The sequence below is a fragment of the Trachypithecus francoisi genome, unplaced genomic scaffold, assembly GCF_009764315.1.
Source record: "Trachypithecus francoisi isolate TF-2019V2 unplaced genomic scaffold, Tfra_2.0 Lachesis_group2, whole genome shotgun sequence".
NCBI lineage: Eukaryota > Metazoa > Chordata > Mammalia > Primates > Cercopithecidae > Trachypithecus > Trachypithecus francoisi.
This window is the reverse complement of record NW_022681465.1, coordinates 43,022,324-43,044,766: the sequence shown is the minus strand read 5'-3', so window position 1 is coordinate 43,044,766 and position 22,443 is coordinate 43,022,324. Positions and strand designations below refer to the sequence as shown.

At 37.5% G+C, this 22,443-nt stretch overlaps 1 long non-coding RNA gene across 1 annotated transcript in view; it reads left to right on the top strand.

The window, feature by feature from the left end:
• The window catches only part of LOC117064431, a 29,671-nt gene extending 9,407 nt beyond the window's left edge, over positions 1-20,264 (top strand). Inside the window, exons 2-3 of the long non-coding RNA XR_004429452.1 lie at positions 3,006-3,103; positions 20,156-20,264. This is a non-coding gene — a long non-coding RNA (uncharacterized LOC117064431). The remainder of the gene's footprint in view (positions 1-3,005; positions 3,104-20,155) is intronic.
• The last annotated feature ends 2,179 nt before the right edge of the window (positions 20,265-22,443 follow it).

The following is a 22,443-nucleotide window of genomic DNA, read 5'->3' as shown; positions in this document are numbered from 1 at the left end:
GAACATACTCCAAGGCTTCAGCAATAGATTCATTTGCTATTATTAATATCGAGAGAATGAGAGAGAGAAAATTCTCTTTATTTTCTAAGATAGGAAACTAGAAGAGTTCAGGCTTTATAGAATCTAGAGTCTATAGTGGTGAACAATAGTTCAGCCAACAATCACAGTCTAGTAAAAGGGCAGAGTGTTTTTTCCAATAATACAAAACAACAGCAATCCATAAATTCTATTAAGATAGTTTAAAAGGCACTTAAGCACAGTTAAGTTAATACAAATATTTTAATCTTTTATATGCATGGTTGAGGTTTCCTTAGATTTCAATCCACTTCATTTCTTAAATAGCACATCATTATTTTGCCTAGTTGAAGAATTATCATGTAAATATTGGTATTGTACTTCAAAGGCAAAAAAGGCTGTTGATTTTCAACATAAATATTCAAAGATTTCTGATATATTTGATAGTTGTTCAAGTAGGTAAGCTCTGTGGGTAAGAACATTTTACTGGAATATATCCAGTGGTTAAAAAACTATCATATGCTCTTATTGGATGTTGCTCATTTAGGCATAGAAGAATTAATACACTTCTCATGTCAAATAATTCCAAGAAGTAGTATAAACCTGCCTCCTAGGAAACGTACATCTTGTAAAGGAAAAAAATATAAAGGAGGATGACTCAAAATTGTATTCACCTTTTATATGCATGTGACAAATGTTTCCTTTTTCTTCTGGTATGACCATGACATTCTGGACCACTTACGTGGATTAGGATGCTATGATTCTTAAAATAAAAATATGTTATACTTATTGAATTAAAGAATGCTAAAGAGTCAACTCTTTCAATTTATGAAATTATTCATGCTGGAGGCAAATCCCTTTGTATTTCATGTCAGAGACCTAGTGGGAATCTTCAAATAGAAATAATAAAAAGAAATGTCTACTGATTATAACACATTTTCTTTTGAATGAAAATCCCGTGTTTTGTTTACAAAAAGGAACATCTTGCATGTCAAGGAAAAGGCCTGATCTTAAACAGAACCCAGTAATGCTCACAGCAAATCCAATTAGCAAACCTCTGAAAAAAAAAACCAGAAGAAAAGATTTCCCTCTCTCTCTCTCTGTTTATGTCACATTACTAAGTATATCTAAATCCAAACATACGTATTTTTCTATCAGCATTAGTCTATGGAGAATTTAGTAGATAAAACAGAAGATGCAGTTTCAAAGACAATACATTTTGTCCTCTCTATAACACTGTTTAATAGAAAACTAACAATGACTATTAAATTCAATTGGCTATCTTGGGGTTTAAGATCTATTTCTTCCTTTCCTTTTCATGGAGACTTTTTTAACCACTAAATTTTTGTTTATGACTATATAAGGAAGTTAGCTATAGGAGAAAAAAAAGTTGTAGTATGTTAAAGAAACTTGAAAACACCTAAGTATACTTTTTATAATAGATAACTAAATTCGTGAAATTGGCCAGGTGTGGTGGCTCACAACTGTAATCAATCCCAGCACTTCGGCAGGCTGAGGCAGGCAGATCACTTGAGGCCAGGAGTTTGAGATCAGCCTGACCAACAAGGCAAAACCCCATCCCTACTAAAAATACAAAAATTAGCCAGGCATGATGGTGGGCGCCTGCAATCTCAGCTACTTGGAAGGCTGAGGTACTAGAATCGCTTGAACTTGGAGGGTGGAGGTTGCAGTAAGCCTAGATCACTCCAGCCTGGGGAACAGAGTGAGACTCTGTCTCAAAAAAAAAAAAAAAAAAAAAAAAAAAATTCATGAAATGGTTATACAAAATGTCTTTGAATGCCCCCAATTTCTAAACATATGTCACTAATCAGAGCCACCGATTATATCTAAATGTTCCATTTATCTACATTCTCAAAAACTGGTAATAACAAAGAATAAACAAGTCCTGAACATTTATAAGAAATATTACACAACAGTTTCTATACTAGAGGAAATTCACTGAAAACATTTTATTCTAATTCTTTATAGGACATGAAACCATTTGTTATTTTTTCCACCCTTTCTTTTAATCTGCATAAGGTAATCTGGCTAAATGACCTGACCAGTCAGAAGAGATGGTTGACACTTTAATACAGCGGTCCCCAACCCCCAGTCTGCGGACCAGTACCTGTCCACAGCCTGTTAGGAAACAGGCCGCAGAGCAGGAGGTGAGCTGCCGGCCAGCTAACATTACCGCCTGAACTCTGCCTCCTGTCAGATAAGCCACGGCATTAGATTCTCCTGGGAGCATGAACCCTATTGTGCATTGTGCATGCAAGGGATCTAGGTTGTGTACCCCTTATGAGAATTTAACTAATCCCTGATGATCTGAGATGTAACGGTTCCATCTGGAAATCAGGCCCCTCTGCTACCCATCTGTGGAAAAATTGTCTTACACAAAACCAGTCCCTAGTGCCAAAAAGGTTGGGGATCGCTGCTTTAATGTCTTAAAAAGTTGTTTCATATCTAGGAAGAGCAACTAAGGAAAGCCAGGGCCCAGCCAAGGTCCCAGCTAGTGAGAAAACCTGCCCTCATCACTGAACAGAGTGATGATGTCAGACCGCAGCCCAAACACGTCATAAGATGAATGGAGCACAGGTGTGCTCTAGTGAAAGGGGCACAGATACTAACATAAGACCATGTGGATGCAGATTCTGGTTCCAATTTTGTCACTGTGTAAATCTGAGCAACTTATATAACATCAGTGAGATGCCCTTTTTCTAATCTGTAAGATGCGAATGATAATAGTGTCATTTCTTGACTGTTTCGAGAATTAAATGAGATAATGTGTGTAATGATGTTAGTGCTGTGGCTGGAATAATAAATGTGAGCATTTATCATCATTAAACATCCAGCCTATGGTAGTATACATGTTCAGAAAATCAGCCCAATGCATATGCCTTCTTCTTAAACAGAAAATGCTAGCTAGAAAAGTTTTTTGTATTTTTCTAATGATTTGAAACTTGTTTCTGTATTTTGGGCTCCAGCAGGTCTGAAAATTGATTTAAGAAACGGTGTTCTGTGGCAAACAAAGGGAGATTGATACGGTCATCCATGCCTATAGGCACACCATCCAACTTGGACAGAGGTAATTTTATAGACCCAGGGTGTCTGCAAAACCCTAAAGGGACTGTAGAGTGGCTGCCCTGAGATGTCTCAGGTTCTGTGAAGCAGGCAGTCTTCTGGTGGGCTGATAGACCACAGGAGAGGCCTCTAAAGGCCTGCTGGCTCAAGTGTGCATTCTCTATGGTCCCCCCTGAGTGTCACCAACTGATTATACACCAAAAAAGTGGGTGGGAGGTTCAGAATAGGTGACGACTCACAGTTATTTAAAATGCATGTCTATGTTACCTGGAGGGAGCCTCCAAAACCCCAAGAGCAGATTAGCATAGATTAATTTGTCAGATTAGCTAGCTGACATTTGGGGCCCTGAGCGGAAGAACAGAAAACTTTCTGTGAGAGGAGTAGAAAGGCAGGGAGAAGGGAGGGTGCAGGCCCAGGCAGAGTAGGAGGGAGAAGCTGTGCAAAGAAGAGAGGAGCAGTTACGGCAACTTTCTCCAAACCACACAGCCCACATGTGACCCTGGAAGGAAAGGACTGCTTCACAGAGGTGCAGGAGAATTCAACCAGGTCCTTGACAATGTCCCAGCAATTCAGTAAGAAAAAAGAAATCCTCCATAGAGGACAAGGAGTACCTCCTCATTATGAACCAGCCTTGGGACACCCAAGACAAAGTGTTTTGCCTGTACTAGGTTCAATAATTTTTAGTAATAGGAACTACAATCCATTATAGAGGAAGAGGAGCTTTATCAACAAACAAAAATACACTCTGGGTAAACAAAAGAAAGAGAACTCCATACAGAAAAGTGCCTCAGAAGCACTGTTATAAATCTGGTACCACAGTCTCTGTTTTTCCCTCTCCGTCATAGTTTTGGCTACTGACAATCCGCAAAATACTCAATAGGAATCGAGATGATGTGTATGTGCTAATAGTCTGGAATGCATCCCAGGGAGCTGATAGAATTCTAAGTAATATTAAAAGAACCACTTTAAAATATGTACATATGTTACCCAACTGAAATTTTGTTTATTTATCAAAATTAAAATTAATTTTTTGTGGCCAATAGCTATTTTGCAGCATCTAATTTCCCACAGGAAACTTGAAACTTTGAAATTCATTACAGGCCCTTGTGCTGTGAAATAAGTATTAAAAATATGAGAAAATGCCCTTCTTGGTCTTAATGAATTTACCAAGTGTCAAAAGCAAATAGTAAATTAATATTTTGGAGCCCAAGAATCAAAATTTGAGAAAAGGCTCTGTTCTTGAAGAAAAAAAATATATATTTTCTCATTTGTTTATTCAAATACTACTTTTTTGCAACTTCATAGATAATCCTGGACACCCAGAACTATTTTCCCAACAAGAAAACTATCTGATAATTAGATCTGAATGAGTTGACTAGTTATGAGGTAAGAAGCAATATTTGCATCTCTTTAAATATCTGTGTATATATTTGTCATGACCAAGTGAAGCTTTGTCCATTTATGCAAAGCAAACTTCAGCAGAATTTGGAGAGTGAGTCAGAACATCCCTAGGAGCCAAAAAGGCCATTTGCTCTCTCAATCTTTTATACAGAGGATCCAAGTATAATCAAAGGACAGCAGTACCCTTCACTATTTCAATAAATAAACATGAGTGAAAGAAAAACACAGGCAAAAGAATTCAGCCACTAAAACTCCTTTCCTACATTACATTTTCAGCTTTGAGCACAAGTTTTAAAAATACAGTTTAGTCTTGGGAAACATTAGTTTTCAGGCCATCTAGTCAATTTCCTACAAATGTTGAATGGCTAATCATAGAATAATTTCATAGGGTTTTTTGTTGAGTTATTGTTGTTTTGAATGTTCGGTTAAATGATTTACCAATGGAGTCAGCAGTGAAAATTGTTATCACTGGTATAAAACCTTTCTGTTTTTCATCTGGGAGCATAATTTGGTTATTCTTACTCTCTCAGTTGTGTTACTAATGAGTACTAAAAATAATTGTTGTATAACCACTGTTATTCATCACTAAACTTGGAATTTAGAAACTCTAAAAAAGAAAAAAAGCTATTGAGCTATTGACTAGAAAGTCAAGACATGAGAAATAGACTGGAAGTGACATAGTTTCGAGGATGAGCTGTCCTACTGCAGCACACTCAACTTCTGTCACTAGGATATTAAGTTCATGCCCAGTTTACATGGGTGGCATTTAGGAGTTAATGAATTTCTGCCAAAGTGAGTAATGTGGTCCTTTCTCACTGATAAGATTAAGACCAATACCTTTCCCAAGTAGTGTTAAGTAGCAATGAACTTCTTCATCCTCGTGAAAGGAGCTTGACAGACATTGTCAGACTCTCACTCCTGAGGTATCATTGTCATTCACTCTGCATTAACCCCGCTAGGAGCTACTGCTGGATTTAGCCTTCAAAGTCTCCTCATTATTTGACAAGTTAGAAGAGGTAGTGGAACTACTAGTAATTGGGGAACTACAACTCTATCCCAGCAAGTGACCTTGTCCCCAAACTAAGCTCTCGCTGGCCCCGGGTAGAACAACCTTAATTGGCAGAGTAGTTATTATTGCGGCTCTTCAACAGGCGTATTCCAGGCAAGGAATGGGTGAGAAGAATTTCAGCACAATGCAGTGCAGATGAAATGCTGATACCTCCATCTGAGGCTGGCATATTGTGTGCAAGTGTCACTAACTTTGGATTTATCTCTGTCACTTATTTTCCATCTTAAAGAAGAACTTGATTTAGAGCTTCAAATAATTACCTCCAAATGAATGAGAGGTGAACATATGCAAACGAAATTTTAAGAGGGAGCTGAAGTTTCCTTCTGCCCTCTGACTTTAAAAATCTGATCCCCAGCACAAAGTCAGATTGATATTAAGTTGATATTCAAATAATTTTCGTGAACTTTTAATTCGCTTTTACATTTTTCAGCCCTCTATGCTCCCAAGTACCATCTGAAGCTGGAAACTACAAATAATACAAAGACTATTTCTTGGTTCCTAATAGTTTGTTTTCATGATCAAGTGGATTAAACATTTTAGATCTTACTAGAAAGCTCTGAAAACGAAAAGGTTTGAATTCTAATGAAACAATTTTCATAAACACCTTAACATTGAGATGCCATACTATAATTAAAAGTAAATCAGCCTGCAGAAGTTTATCTAACCCTTTGAACAATGGAATATCTCTTTGGTTAGTTATTATGAAATATTCAAGTACTATGGAATATTTTGAAATAATGCTCAAAATCTGTTTGGTTTCTTGAAGCCAAAGCATTGTTATATTAGTCTTTTGACATATAGAAAAATGTATATCTTAAACCCAAAAACTAGAGCTCAACATTTTCCTTGGTAACTTAATTCCAATGGAAAATACCTCAATGCTCCTCTCCCTGCTGTTAAAGAAAAAAGATCCAGTCTCTTCCGTGTACTTTATCATTATGCAGCACTTACAGAAGTGTGGAATGGGAACATCCACAAAATGTACATGCTTGTGGCTATTTGTCAAAATAACAACTAAGGAAGGAGGCGCTAGTTTTCTCAAATATTTTCCACAAGCTTCCTATGTGAAATATGTCTTATATTACTCTTTGTTATAAGTAACTTACTAATCTAAGTTGAGTTTTGAAGACTTGGTAAAACTTCAGTGTTTTCAAAAATCATTTATAGTCTATATGCAGCAAAGCAAAAATTTAGAAATGGGGCCATCACTATCACCCTCTGAATTTACATATTTGTGTGGCCAAGGAGCCATTCAAAATGAATGAAGCAAAGACTAAAAGACAAAAAATATACTTATCTTCAGATTAAAATATAAGAATATTCAGATAAAGGTACAAGTATAAATCTAAATTATCCAAATTCACTACATCATTCTGTAATATTTGTTTTTCTATCATCAAATAAATTTGAACTGTATCAATTTAATTACAAGTAAATGTATATGAAAAGCAAAAATTTCTCACCTTGATTTAGGACTACAGGTGTTATATATTTGAGATCTACTAATTCTAAACTTAATCAAACATATTCTTTAGTTTCTCTCTGATAGCTTCTATGATTGGCTGTCACGCCTGAGAATTACCATTGAAGTCATATTCATTTTCTCATTTTTTTTTGCATTGAATGTAAATCCTAAGCTATTCCAAAATACAGAGTAAAAACAGCAATCTTTGACATGCCTAAGAAACTTCAACGTGTGGGATTAGATATATTAATAAAACATAGGAATCTTAAGTGGTCAGGGAGTTAGGGTAACCCACAGTTCCTATTTGCCCAAGACCAAGAAGGATTCCTGGGACATAGAACTTTGAGTGTTTAGTGTAAAACCAGGACAAGTTGGTCCTCTTCGAGGAGACAATACCTTAGCTAAACTCATATGGATACATTTGTCAAACTTTCCTGCAGCAAATGTGTAGTCAAGTCAAAACAGTTGCTCTTCACCTTAGGGAAATAAAGGATGCAATGGGGAATTTGTTTACAATGTTGGTTTTAAGATTGTAGAGAATTAGGAATATGAGGAAGTTTCTGCACTCACTTTGGTGGCTTTTTACAAGTATTTTCACTGCATCATTCAAACTCCTGTTCTTAAACACTGCCAAGGTGTCATCAAAAATAAAAGCACTACTGCCAAGACATGAGAGCTGCACTTTATGAAGAAGTAGTAGAAAGCTAAGTACAGTTGTATATATTTTATGTTTTCTATCCCAATATAACACAATGGTTAGTTATGTTGTTTGCTTTAAAAGTCTCTTAAGATTCTATTTTCTCCTCATGTCCATAAGCTAAGGAATTATCTGGAGTAATCTAATGCAATGATATGGGCTGAACCCAGAAAAAAAGAGTATGTCAAGGCACCAGGTAATGATTAAAAGATTAATAAGTATAAGGGTTTGAGCAGAACACCTAATAACTTCTCGGTAGTCTTCTAAAGTAGCTGAGATCCACAGCTATAGCCCTTGCTGAATTAAACATTTCAGCCCAGCTTACTAGCACCACAATACACAGGTAGAAGCAATAAGTAATAATGAGTTTTGGGCCATTGAACACTGTGAATTTTCCCAGTGTACTGCAATTATAGAAACATCTGTGCTAAATAAGTTCCTACTGAAAGCTAGGAGTGTTTAATAATCCTCACAATTTCTCATTATCAACCCTAATAGAAGAGAGAGTAAACTCTGCAAAAGTTTACCATTTTCAAAGAAAATTGCCAGGAATGTGATCATTTCTGGTACTACATTTCCCTGGACGATAAAAACACCAGAGACAACCTCCTTGGAAAAGAACATTAAACAGCAGCCTTAATAACATGTACCATAGCACAAAGCAAATTATGCCATTTTCAACACCCAAACCATTCTTGCTAGAGTATCCCCTGCACTATGACCTGACAACGAGGAGATGGATGTTGCTTCTCAGTTTTCTCTACTGCCTGTGACAGGAGAATGTGGTCTAAAAATACACAAAGCTTTCCTCAGATCTGTCCTGACCACTAAGGCCTCAATTGAAATGGCTCCACACCAGCTGACTGCTTCCTGCAGGGCTCATTTCCAAACAAGCCTAGATTTTAGAGCCAGCATCTGAAAAATCTTAACAACCACGTAAGGGTCAGCTGTTGCTACTGAAGGGAATGTCACCCCTCTAGAGGAATATGAGTGACTTGGATGTGACTAGCAATAGTTGAGTAGATGCCTCTTTAATTAGTTTGGGAACAATGCAGCAGATATTACTTTGGAAGAAGGTAGCATATGAGAGCCAGTGAATCTCCATAGCTGGAACTAGTTTATGGAAAAAAAAAAAAAAAAAAAGTGGCAAACAGAGCCCATCACAGAGTATGACTGCTTCATTATTAGCAAAGAGAAAAAAAGTGATTTGCATCCAACCCTGTCAAAATAATAGCTGGCTTAAGTTCTGTGACTGAAGTGATGGCCGCACTGGTACCAGACAACATACTGAAACTTTTAAAGCATGGTTAAGATGCTTTGGAACTGTGCTGATTAAATTTATGTGCTGTCATGGGTGGGCCAAGATACTCAGACACGTGGTCAAGCACTCTACTGAATGTTTCTGTGAGAGTGTGTTGGATGAAATTAACATTTTAAGCATTGGACTTTGAGTAATGCAGATTGCACCCCATAATGTGGGTGAGCCTGATCCAATCAATTGAAGGCCTGAATAGTGCAGAAAAGGAACCTCCACCAAGCAAAGAGGAATCCTACAGTAGACTGCCTTACAACTTGATCTGCAGCATCGGCTCTTCCCTGGATCTCCAGCTTGCCAGCCCGCCATGAAGACTTTGAATTCACCAGCTCCATAATCACACAAGCTAGATCTTTAAAATAAATATTTCTTTGGTTCTGATTCTCTGGAAAGCCCTGACTAATACTGGAATAAAAACAACATTTAGCCTCTATCCAATCTTACCATTCATTCTACTAATTAATATCAGCAATATCTAATATTTATATACTAGATAATATGCTAAATTTATTACGTGGCATACATGATACCATTACTATCTTCATTTGACAGATTGAGGCTTACAGAAGTTGGTTAAGTTGGCCAAGCCCACATCTCTAGTAAGTGATAAAGGCAGGATGCCAGTCCAGATCTGACCCTTCCAGCTCCTGCATTCACCATCTCCATGATCGACTGCCCCTTCAACAAAGCGATAGCAATAAGAGAGATTATCACCAGTCAATGTGGGTTCAAAGCAGATACAACATATGTTCAAAGTACACATTTAGGGTAGGGGAAAATATTTTATCTTTGATCACTTTTGTTACTTGTTTTGCAAAGTGGAATCCCAAGGCTGGGATTCAACCCACAGTGCATACTCAATTCAGCTTACTCAACAACTGGATACATTGCCTTACTGAAATTATTTATGCTTTTAGACCAATGTCTTACTCATCTGTCAACTGTACACGACCCTGGACAAGTCCCTAAACTTCTCTGAGTGTCAATCTTTTCTCTATTAAAAACATAAAGGATATTCAGGCTAAATGATCTTTCTTATAACCTGGTGATAAAGGAGCTTTGGTTTGAATAGGGAAGTATTACTTGCTTTAAAAATTCTCTTGAGAACTAAATAAAAATACATTTGTAAGTGCAGGGGGAAATGAAAAGGCATTAGGCACATATCTGATCTTCTAAAAATCGCTTAAGAGAAAATACTGCCTTGCTCAATGTGGGAACACAAGTAATAATTGGAATAAAGTTTTGATTCCTGTGATTGTGATTCATGAAGCATTTTAACTGGAGGACTTGGTTCAAAGAGAATTTTTTTTTTCTGCTGCTGCTTTGTGGAGATGCTGCTTTCATGAACTCTTATTATAACACATTTCCATGAAGTCTAGTCTTGGAACAGCCCAGAATGACCTACCCGTTTGTTGCCCCTGACTCTCCACTCCCCTAAATTGCCCTATCAGGCTCAGGCACTCTGAGAATATCACTAGCACTACATTTGGCTCTGTCATTATTTACATGCTTGTTCCTCTAACTGCGTTCCCATTTGATGATAAGTGCCATAAAGGCAGGAACGATACCTTTCATCCTTCAGTATTGACAGCCTAACACAGTACCTAGCAATCAATTAGATAGTAAGTGTTCATATTTGTGAAATGAGTAAATAAATGATTTAGAGGCTCAGATTCCTCTTCAAAACGACCCATGTTGGTATTTTTAAATAATCAAGATAGCTAATTTATTGAGTATTTATTTGTGCTGGCATTGTTTTAAATGGTTAATGTACAATGTCTCATTTAATTATACTCTATGAGGCAGGTGAAACTTGGGGAACATTTCATTCACAAAGCTGTTTTAAGCAAGTGTGTTTATCCCACTGTCAGCCTACCTAACGGACAACATGCCAAAACATTTGGGCAAGACTCTGTTCAAATTTACAATCTGAAAAGCTCAAACTACAGTGGTTATTTGCCACTTTCTGGTTGCCCAATATGCATTCTGACTGTGTTGGACAATGGACCCAAAATTCCTTTTAAGAAATTAATTCTCCCTTACTGCTTAATAGGAACTTTTTCATAGGAATATAACAAAAAAATATGTGACCCAAGCTCAGCCAACCATACTCTTCTGTTTTTTTTTTTTTTTTCAATCTATAGCTTGAGCAGAATGAAGCAAAGACAGGAGGTATGGGAGCATGACAGTTGGAGCCTATAGCTTCTAGCAACAATGGTTCCTTCTACTAGAACCTCAGAATTGTTCCCTGCCCTTCCTAAATCTTGTTCTTCAAATTTCCTTTCCACCATAGGAGCCACTCCAATATTTTCCTCAAAAATTTTCTTCCCCTCCACCCCCTCTCCACCCACTGGATAAAGTCAGTTCTGTTGCTTACAACCATAAGGTCTTAATTGATGTTGATACCTGCCCCTGGAGAGTAGAATCCTCTCCCCCATCCCCAAATACCTGCTATTATTTTTGTGGCCTACAGGCAGAAGCATAATAAAGATGCAATTCACATTCTTGGAAGTTTGATGTTCTCTTTGAAAGATTTGCTTTCAATCAGGGTCTGTGACTAGCATGAAACAAGCAAGTATCAAGAGTGCAAAATAGAAGGCACAACCTGATGGTTGTGCAGGTCCCAGACCAGCTCCTGAGAGTAAGAACCTCCTGACATTTTGCACCAGTGTGGCTTCTTGACTCATCCTAGTCCAGCTCTGTTCTCAAGCTATGTTTTCTGACGGAGGTGTGTTTCTTTTATGAGGAAATGTTTCTGGCTGTAGGTCCACAGGACTTCATATTGCACCAATTCTCTCCCAGACACTGTGATTTCAAGGCTGCAGAAGCAGTAGTTGCTTGAGGACTGGGAAACATGAGAGGCTGCAAAGGACATTTGAGGATTTTGAAGAATTGCCCACTCAACTTTTCAGGATCTATGCAGGACTGTCTCCTACTATCATTATTCAAGGCCCAATTCATAGGCAGAGCACACACTGGCTGGTGCCACATCACCACGATATTGAACAATTAGGAAAAGAATATGCTTCTCAGGTCATTTCACAACCACAAAACATTTTAGGAGGACTGACAACCCCTGAGGCTTTACCAAAATCAGAAAGGGAAATGTAGTGGAACTAACAGGAAGTGGAGCAGGGAAGATTTCAACAGGACTTAAGCAGGAACCTTGTAATTAGAAGAGTGATAAAATGCAGAAGACTTTTAAGAGAGATTGTGAGTCTTTGAACTCTTGAGGGCTTTATAAAAACCATATAAAACTATCTCTCCTGTTAGACATTCACTGGACTTATTATTTTGATTCCATAGCTTAAAACTCTTGGGTGGTTAGCCACATACTTGTTGAGGGTTCACAAACATTATTAATACTGGAAGAAATAACTGTGTTTATATATATATAATATGTCATTTCTATAGTGTTGAATATACTGTTTGCCTCATATTTTTTAATATCATGTTGGTGATGATGTCTGTTTCATACATTATTGGTTTTTATCTCTACTAAAAGAAATCCTACAGCTGAAATTTTCCATGGATCAACAGAGCACATATGGAAATAAAATATGTAGGTCTTGCATCTGTAATAAATAGTTTTTGAAAGAAAGAGGTCATTTCTTCACTTGGTGCAGGCTGCTGGCACAAGCAGAGTAGAAAAAAATCAATTTATTTGAATTAGAACTTTGCAAATATGATTGTATCATAATTACAATGATTCTATCATAGGATGGTGTTCAGCACAGCACTGCTAAGTAGGATATACATTAAAAAAATTAAGTCATAGCTTTATTCAGAGGTTCAATGTCTATGAAGAATTGACTAGAATCCTTAAGAAAATTACATTCTTTTGATTCCTTTCTGTTACTGTATCTGCATTTTGTTCTGAATTTCCTTTTTTAAATAGTAACCTTCTTGTGTCCTGAAAGTCATCTGTTACTTCTTTCTTGCCCTATGGCCTCACATTCAATCACTTGCTAAGGCCTGTTCATTGTTTCAGTCTCTCCCAACCATCCCTTCTTTCCATTTCTTCCACTTGGACAAATGCAATAGCCTCCTATTCCCTAACCATCTTAGCCTTCCTTAAACATTACTGTCTTTTCTTCATGCTCTGAAGCAGTTAATGGCTCCCCATTACCTCAAAGAGAAACTACAAAACCCTTTAAATAGCTTTAAAGTACCTCCATGATCTGGCCTTCATTTATCTTATATTTCTGATTTATAGTTTAGTGCTTCTATTCATAAACTACTTGCTGTTCACTATTTGAACTCTCACTTTTCTGCTTGCATAACTTTATCTATGCTATTTCCTTCAATTGGAATGACCTTACAAATTTCCCACAATCATCAAGTCACAGCTAAAATATCATTTTTTTCCATAGAGCTTTTCTTGATCATACCAGCCAGAAGTCCTCTGAACATAAAATTATTTCTGGACTTGTTCGTGAAGTAGATATTATAATGTTTTATTGCCACAAATTCTGTGCCCATTAGCTTCCATGCACATTAATGTAAAATTCCCTGATTAAGTAGCCTTCACTTTCTCATATGGTAAGCTAGCAATGTACCTTGTACACAACAGATGAAGCATGAATATTAATGTATATGAGTGAATATAAATGTATATTCTGTCATATATATGTGTGTGTATATATATATGGCTGGTCCTTATATCTGTTTATAGTTTCTTTTTCTCCTTTAGTTTTACTAAATATTGGCATAACCATCACACCATGTATTCAGCTGTTCACATTGTCAAATAATGTACATTTCCTTAGGTCTTACACAGGTAAATTATTCTGTTTTCATAGGATTATAGAAAGGAGGAAAATCTGCCACCTCATTCTCAACTCCTTCTACCAGCCCTAGAAGTTCATCTCTTCCAGCCCAACATTAAGATTTTTAGTTAAAGTTTAGTATTTCAGACCTGTGGGGTTGCCCCATATTCAGGGGACTCCCGAAAGCTGAGACTCCCCAGGACTCAGTGGGACCAGTGCCACTGTGTTGTTCCTGCCTTTGTTCCCCTACTGCTCAGATCTGCAAGTTGTCAGATATAAGCAGCCATTTCTCTTGTAGGTGCCACAGAACTCAGATTCTAGCAGAAAAGTTAAATGCAAAAAGGAAGTATTAGTGTCTATTATACTGAGACTGATCCTCAACATTCCAACTTGATAAACATTTAGCTGCACTCCCTTCTGTAACTCTGGTGTGTTAAAGCCCAAAACGGATCCTGCTGTGAGCTGTGACTACAACCTACCAGTGCCTGGTTGTGAAAACTACAATCAGGGCAGTCAAGGACAACATTTCTTAAAACCCATTTAATTATAACATTTTTGAAAGGGTGCTTTTGTTCTGGGTGGAATTGTATCATTTAGAAAGTGAAGAAGAATTTTATTTAATTGTTTTAAAAAGAACTTAGTGGAAGGGTCTTCTACAGTTTCAAAAATTCCCCACAAAAGCTTTATCTTGTGTTTTTAATTAAATTGTACAATATTGTTTTAAAATAAATATTGTAACTTGCAGACTCTTAAGCTATTTGATCATTGATACAAAAAAATAAAAATCCTAAAAACCTCCAAAAAAAATAAAGAAACTACGTATCATTTAACTGGATTAACTAAAGTTAAGTGAGAACAAAAGAAAAGGTTTTTCATGGGTTAATATGAGGAGACAACATCAAATAATAATTGGCAAAATGTTATAATAGAAATATTGCAATGATTTATTGAGTATGAAGGAACTGGTGTTTTTAGAGGAGCATCAAAATTACTTGCATACCATATGTCAATCTATTATTTGAGTGACATCTGTCAATTGTCTATTTTCCTTTGATGACATTAGATTTAATCAATAACATGTATCTAGATATTATATGTGGTAAAAATTTTCCAGAATACAACTATATATTGGGGAAACACCTTTATTTAAAACAAAATACCATGTGAAAAATTGACCTTTTTCAGCTTCAAAATGTCTTAATACTAAAGTTCCTAGTGTTAGACCCATTCTGTAAATGTTGTACTTAAAATCATAGGTTTCTCCTTCTTAGGTGCTGTTTCATAAACGAGGAGAAAAAAGTTTAGTACTGTATTAATTAGAACTCTTTTCAATGCACATGGTAGATAAACCAAGGAAACCCAGCTCTAACAAATGTTTTCTTTCCATCACTTCTGTCTGGCTTCTGCTGTGTCAGCTTCAGTATTATCTACTACCTATAGTTAGGATGATTTCCGCAGGCCCCACTTCACTATTTTCCTCTGTCTTAGAAGTGCTAACCGTCTCTTGACATCTGATTCTCTATGATGGGATCACATGCTTATTTCTGAACCAATTCCTATGATCCTAAGAGATTCAGAGTCTCATTGGTCAGATCTGAATTACATGTCATCCTTGGAGCTGAAAATCAAGTCAACTCTACTCAAATCACAGAAACTGGTTGTGAGAAGGGGAAGAACCCCCATATAAAATGGAAGTGGGATAAATGGATGATGTGGAGTTCAAAAAGCAACAAATGCCTGTTATGAGTAAGAACAACGCAGTCCTGTTCATCAAGGAACCTAGAAGTAATGCCAGTTCTACCACAGTTCTGCAGCCTTGGGAAGGTCACTGCTGGGCTTTTGGGATTTTTTTGGCTCACTCACTGTTTTAGTCTCCTAACCCATAGGAATCCCTTTCCAGTCTCTTTTGCACTGTTCCCAGGATAAGGCCCCAAATTCTGAAGAGAGCCCTACATGAGCAGCCTCGGTTTACCTCTACAGCCTCATCTCAAAACTCACTCCGAGTGGCACTGTCAGCTCAAACCACCCAGGCCCTTTGTTAATTTCTTAAACAGGTCATGACCTTCCTGTAACAGGGCCTTTGCACACTCTCTACCTATTCCTTAAACAGCTCTCCTTTCTCCTATTTGCTCAGTGAAACCCTGTTCAACCTTCAGATATTATTCAAGCATTATTTACACAAAGAAGTTTTCCTAACACCACCCCTATTGGGGTCACACCCTCCTATAATACTCTCTCATAAATCATATCATTTAATAACATACATCATAGTTTTTACTTTATACATATTTTTGTGATCAGTTGATTAATGTTTTCATCCCCCACTAAAGTATAAGCTCCGTGAGGAATAGAACTATTTTTGCTTACTACTATATCCCTGTGCCAAGGACACAGTCAATACTCAATAAAGATCTGTAGACTAAATGAAGGAATAAATAAAGACACTTTATGACAATGAATCTCTGAAGTAATCTCTTTCATCTCTGAAGTAATAGGGTTAAACCAAAAGATTTCAAAACATCAATTCCAGCTCTAAAATTCTCTGATTCTAATTAAACTCTATAAATGCTTCATATTATTAATTGGTTAAATGTTTTGGAATAACACTTCTGAAGAAACCAGTAAAGAAATATGCTTATTTAGCCAGTGGATGTTATAAGTCAATGAATTAAGTTAGTGAAATATTGCCATCAAAATTATAACAACCAGTTCTCCATTTCCATTGATTTAGAATTAAACAAATATCCTCTACCCTCGTGTAAGACCATTTAAGGTGGTTTAAAATCACTGTACGAGTGGTGATTAACAAAAGGAACTTTTTTGGAGGACTGAGGCCAGGGCTAGCAATATTATGTGGTAAGTAAACTTTGTCCTCCACACGTTTCCTTTTGTTTTCCATTTCTCTTACTTGGGAGCCATACATACCCCACTATCTGCGATAAAATGCTCAATGCCTTCTTTCTCCCCACTAGCTATCCCTATGTTAGATCCCCCACATCCACATAAGACCTGCATAATACCGCAATATACACACTGTGAATCACTGTCTTCTAATTCTTCATTAAAACTTACCTGCCCTTGCCTCTATCTCTTTAGAGCCTTGATCTTTACTGGGTGTCAATGGTTGTAATGGGTTATTAACAAGAAAACTCATCCGTTCTAATATGTTATGTAGTTAATTAATGTTACCTCCCTCAAGATAATAGCGCATATGTCCGCTTAAAGGCTTTTAAGAAATGACAGTAATGGTGGAAATTTCAGGCACCACTGCAGACTGATGAGGGAGATGGATTTTAAAGCATGGGGGCCTCTCATTGATCCTCAAATTATTCCATGTAGGCAGCTGCCGACTCTGCCCATGAGTAAGCCAGTCTTTCTCTGGAGAACTTTATAAACAGCATAAATTTCACTGTTTGACATGGGTGAAGCATAGTTCTCCCAGCAAATAACCTCTTTTAAGGTATCATCTGTTTATGAAGCTGTGGTTTAGATGTTCTCAAGACTAGGATGATACTTCTGGCTTCAAGATTGAACAGGTCAGCCTGCCCTGGGAAATAGATGAATTTGAAGGTGTCTTTAAGTAGCCAACTGATTTACTTATCGTTTTCATTTTGGATTCCTATTCAAGCTATATGCTGCTAGAAACGAAAGAGAAAGCTGAAATCTCATTGTGTGCCCTGCTCTCCCAGAACATAATTTTTCCCTCCATCTGTGAATATGCTGTTGATATCAGGGGGAGTCACCACGTGCAGAGAGGGGAGACACATGCCAGGAGAGAGAAGCCCATTATGTAGTTGAGAGCTAATTTTGCTTAATCTTCTTGATCTCCATAAAGAGCATTCTAAGACCCTACAGGATTTAAACAAAAAAGATAAAGATGAAGAGGGACTGCTCAAGCAGAGCCAGTGTAATACTTATTTATTAATGTCGTCCATCACAGTGTGTTTACGCAGCTAACCAAAATTTAAAACTGTCTGATTGAGAACAGAAGAGGAAAATGGATTGCTGTATCAAGGCAAAAACACTCACTCCATCGCTATTTACTTATATTTGGAAAATGAAAAGAAAGAATATGAATGCCACATTAAAGACCTCTGCTTCCATTTAAAATGAAAAGAATGATATGTAAAATCATAAATCTATGACCCTAGGTTTATCTTTAAATAGAAAACTCCTCTTGATAGAGAAACTCTCCATGCTTAATACAGAATTAATATTAAAGGAGGCTTATCCTTCATTTTCTCCAATTTCTTCTGGAGAGGAGGGAGCTGGAACAGGGGATCCCAAAATCGCAGCAGGAGAAGAAAAGCTCACAGCTTACTAAGACCAACTTGGAGAGCAGACATATTGTATCAGTATCTCAGCTTTGTAAAATACCTTAAAAGCCTCCCGTTCAAGCAAGAGGTAGTGCATTTTGTGGTTGAACTCTTCCAGTGACAAGAAACTCATCACCCTTCAGGCAGCCTATTCTAGTTCTGGATAACTTAGCACATTAGAAATTTCTCCCTTGTAATATTCTGAAATGTGTGCCCTTGTAATTTTCCTTTATTGCTCCTACTCTGCCCTATGGAGCCAACCACACAGAATGAATCAAATGTGTTTTGCACAGTATGGGCACTCAAATATCAGAAGATAGTTTTCTCTGAACACTACCACCTTTTCTTTCTCAGTGCTTTAATCTGCGGCTTTATAGCTATGAGAACATCACTGATAATTTTCCAAACTTCCTGAAGCCTTCTTCCTTCCAGAGACTTACATCATGAAGCCAGACTTATCTTTTTACTAAAGTCTGAAATCTGCCCTCTCTTATATGGGCTGCTGGTTTACACACAAGATTATCTACTTGGGCTAACAATTTTGGATGTTATAAGATCAATAGGGACCTGTCTGGAGAGGGGAAAAATTAGGTCCTTATGTATCTTTGAATCCTCTACATTGGTCCCCAATCTTTTTGGCACCAGGGACCAGTTTCATGGAAAACAATTTTTCTATGGACTGGGGGATGGTGGGGGTTGGGGGGACAGTTTTGGGATGATTCAGTTGTTTTACATTTATTGTGCACTTTTTTCTATTATTATTACATTGTAATATATAATGAAATAATTATACAACTCACCATAATGTAGAATCTGTGGGAGCCCTGAGCTTGTTTTCCTGCAACTAAATGGTGGCAGATCATCAGGCATTAGATTCTCATAAGGAGAACACAACCTAGATCCCTTGCATTCACAATTCACAATAGGGTTCACGCTCCTGTGAGAATCTAATGCCACCGCTGAGCTGACAGGAGGCAGAGGTCAGGCAGTAATGTGAGTGTTGGAGAGCAGCTGTAAATGGAGATGAAGCTTTGTTCATTCACCTCCTGCTGTGCAGCCCAGTTCCTAACAGGCCATCAACCTGGGCCCAGGGATTGGAGACCCATGCTCTATAGCACCTGCACCTACTAGCTTTCTTACAAACAAGGGCTGTAAAATGCATTGAGTGAATAAATGAATGAATGAAGAATCCTTATATTCTAATGTTTGCATAAGGCTTGACATCTTATAACTTTAATTCATTATTCATCACAATAAATTTAAGAGGTCAGTGAAAGAGGTATTATTATCCTTATCCTGTAAATGAGAATATTATAACTCAGAAATAAGTGTATTTTGAAGAAAATGTTTTTACTGGGACAAAAACAACTTTGGACTTACTCTACCCTACATTACTGCGGCATACCTTTATAGGCTCTGAAAAAAACAAGATTTCCATAAAATATATTTGTATTATAAAGTCACAGTTAATTTATATTTTAGTACATTTCTTGGTTAGAAGGGAAATACCTAAAAGTATTTTTCCTGATGTAATGAAAGGCCCCAGTAACAAACTATGTCTGCATTAAGGAGGCCATTAAAAAAAAAAAATCTCAATTTTTTTAACAATTAACACTACATTTATAATAAGGAAACACCTCCTTTTTAGATGAGATGTAAGGAGGAATACAAATACAATCTTATTAATCTATTAAATAAACATTTATTGAGAATCTATTGTGTCCAGAATAGCTTAGCATAATAAAGAAAGTCACAAAGAACAAAAGATAGGGCCCAACCCCAAACAGAAGGATAGCCTAATAGTTATGTGAAATAAGGAGAGAATAAAAATAAATGTATGCTAGTGGGATAAATTTATAAAGAGTGAAGACTTTCCATGGAAAACCTTAAAGGAATTGTTTTGGAGGATGGAGATAAAGTACATTCCAGGTAATTTATATGAATTGCTCGGCCTTAGATAAACCTTGTAAGGGGATTCAGTATGTCTTGTGCTCCCTTCATTTCCCCTCTCTCATCTCTTTCAGGCAACCTTGTTCAGACCTAACTTCTTGCTGCTCAAGGTCCATTGCTGGAAGACAATGGAGGATAAAAAAACTTATTCCACAATAGCAGAGACTTCTTTTATTACTGCTTCCAGGAAAGTTAGAAACTTGCGGATTTATGAAGCTGTGAGTCTCACTCTGCCTCTGGTCAGTGTGCCACGCTCTGCCACTGCTCAATGCGCCCACTCTGCTACTGCTCAATGAGCCCCACCCTGCCTGTGCTCAGTGTGCCCCCACTCTGCCACTGCTCAACGCGCCCCACTGTGCCACTGCTCAATGCGCCCCACCCTGCCTGTGCTCAGTGTGCCCCCACTCTGCCACTGCTCAATGAGCCCCACTGTGCCACTGCTCAATGCGCCCTACCCTACCTGTGCTCAGTGTGCCCCCACTCTGCCACTGCTCAATGCGCCTCTTTGCCTCTGCTCTCCCTTGTACATCCCACTGACATAGGGAGAAAATCCCCTTCCAGCTGTGCTCAGGCACAAAGAAATCCTTCATAGGCAACATCCATCCATCCAATCACTCACTCAGTTAAATGGCCCCAGTGAGGGAGATCCTTGTAAGGGCCACCTACTCATCCTATGACTTACTAAACTACTTTTCAACCTTCACTTCTTGTCTGATGATCTCAAATCCTTTACCTTTTTGTCAATGTGCATGCTTTACAATTCTTAAATTCTATTTGTGTGTTTTTTCTATATCTCAGTGAAATTTTTCTGAGTCTAATTTGAAATTCAAACCTGGACCCAGTGTTCTCTCAAAATCCCTACTAGTACTATGCATTCATGATGAATTTTTTTTAATTCCTACAAATAAAAGGATTTCCATAAACTTCCCCAACAGTCTACAAATATTTCATGAGTAATGCATGCCAAAATGAGACTCTCGCTCTGGTAAATAGTGACTTGGCATACATGCCATCAAAGCATTTGCAGATTGATCTCTGTTAGATACTCAGGGCCTGGTGGACTGATAATTGCAGCTGTAGGGAAGAGGGGAGGGAATGTTAGGCTTACTCCCAGCTCCCCTACATACACTCAGTGTTCCTGAATGAGCTAGCAAACCTCGTATGACAATTTGTGGTAACGAAATTGTGATCTTGACACAGCTCCTAGAACAACAGAGTACTGAATAACAACAACAAAAATTGCAGTGAGTGCCATCACCATGAAATGATGATTCATTTGGCAACTGACATACAATATAACAAAAATATACTCAGATGAAATGAAAGTCACTTCAAATTTATAAAATACAAAAAATCTTTAACTACATATTCAAACCCCAATATCATATAGTTCTAGGATAGATTATATGATGTAGAATGATCTTCTTAAAGATGATTTAAAACTTATGATGTCATGATTCCCTATATTTCAGGAGCTTGCTTCTCCATTCTCAACTTGACTCTGCTTAAACTGAAGAGGATGGGCTGCAGACCTTGACATATTCTGTGAAACCCTGAAGTAGTTGCATCCCCATCTGTTGTTTTTTTGAGCAGCATATCACATACAGATCTGATGTCCACAGTCGCCCCTCCCATTCATGTGCTCCCTTTGTTAGCATTCTCCAATGGCTCACATTTTGGTTCTAGCTTGTCTTAGTGTGTTTTCTGTTGTTGTAACAGAATACCACAGGCTATGTAATTTATGAAGAAAAGAGACTTATCTGGCTCACTGTTGTAGAGGCTGAGAAGTCTATGACCAAGGGGCCTCGTCTGGTAAGGGTCTTCTTGCCACGTCATAACATTGGCAGAAGGATAAGCAGGCACCAAGACCAGAGAGAAAGGGGCTAAACTCTCAAGATATTGCACCCAGTCCTGTATTGACAGCACTGATCATTCATGAAAGCAGAGTCCTCATGACCTAATCACCTCTTAAAGTTCCCTACTCTCAACACTGTTAAAATGACAATTAAGTTTCAACATGAGTTTTGGAGGGGACATACAGACCACGGGATAGCCTTTCACCTGTCAGTCCCTGACTACAGAGATTCCCATTCTGTCCCAGGAAACTTCTGTGGACCTCTGGGCCCTATTTTCCTTTAGGTATTGTCTTTTCAATGAGTCTCTATACCCTACATCAGAGTTTATAATTTTCAGAGCACCCACTTACTCTAGAGGAATATTTTTAAAGATCTTCTGAAGAGTTTGTGTCTGTTTCTACTCAACCTTATAGTAGTCTATCAATTTATTAGGTCCTGGGTAAAAAAAAAAAAAAGAAACCAATATACAATGCTAATAACTGTGAGATAACTTAATAGATATAAAT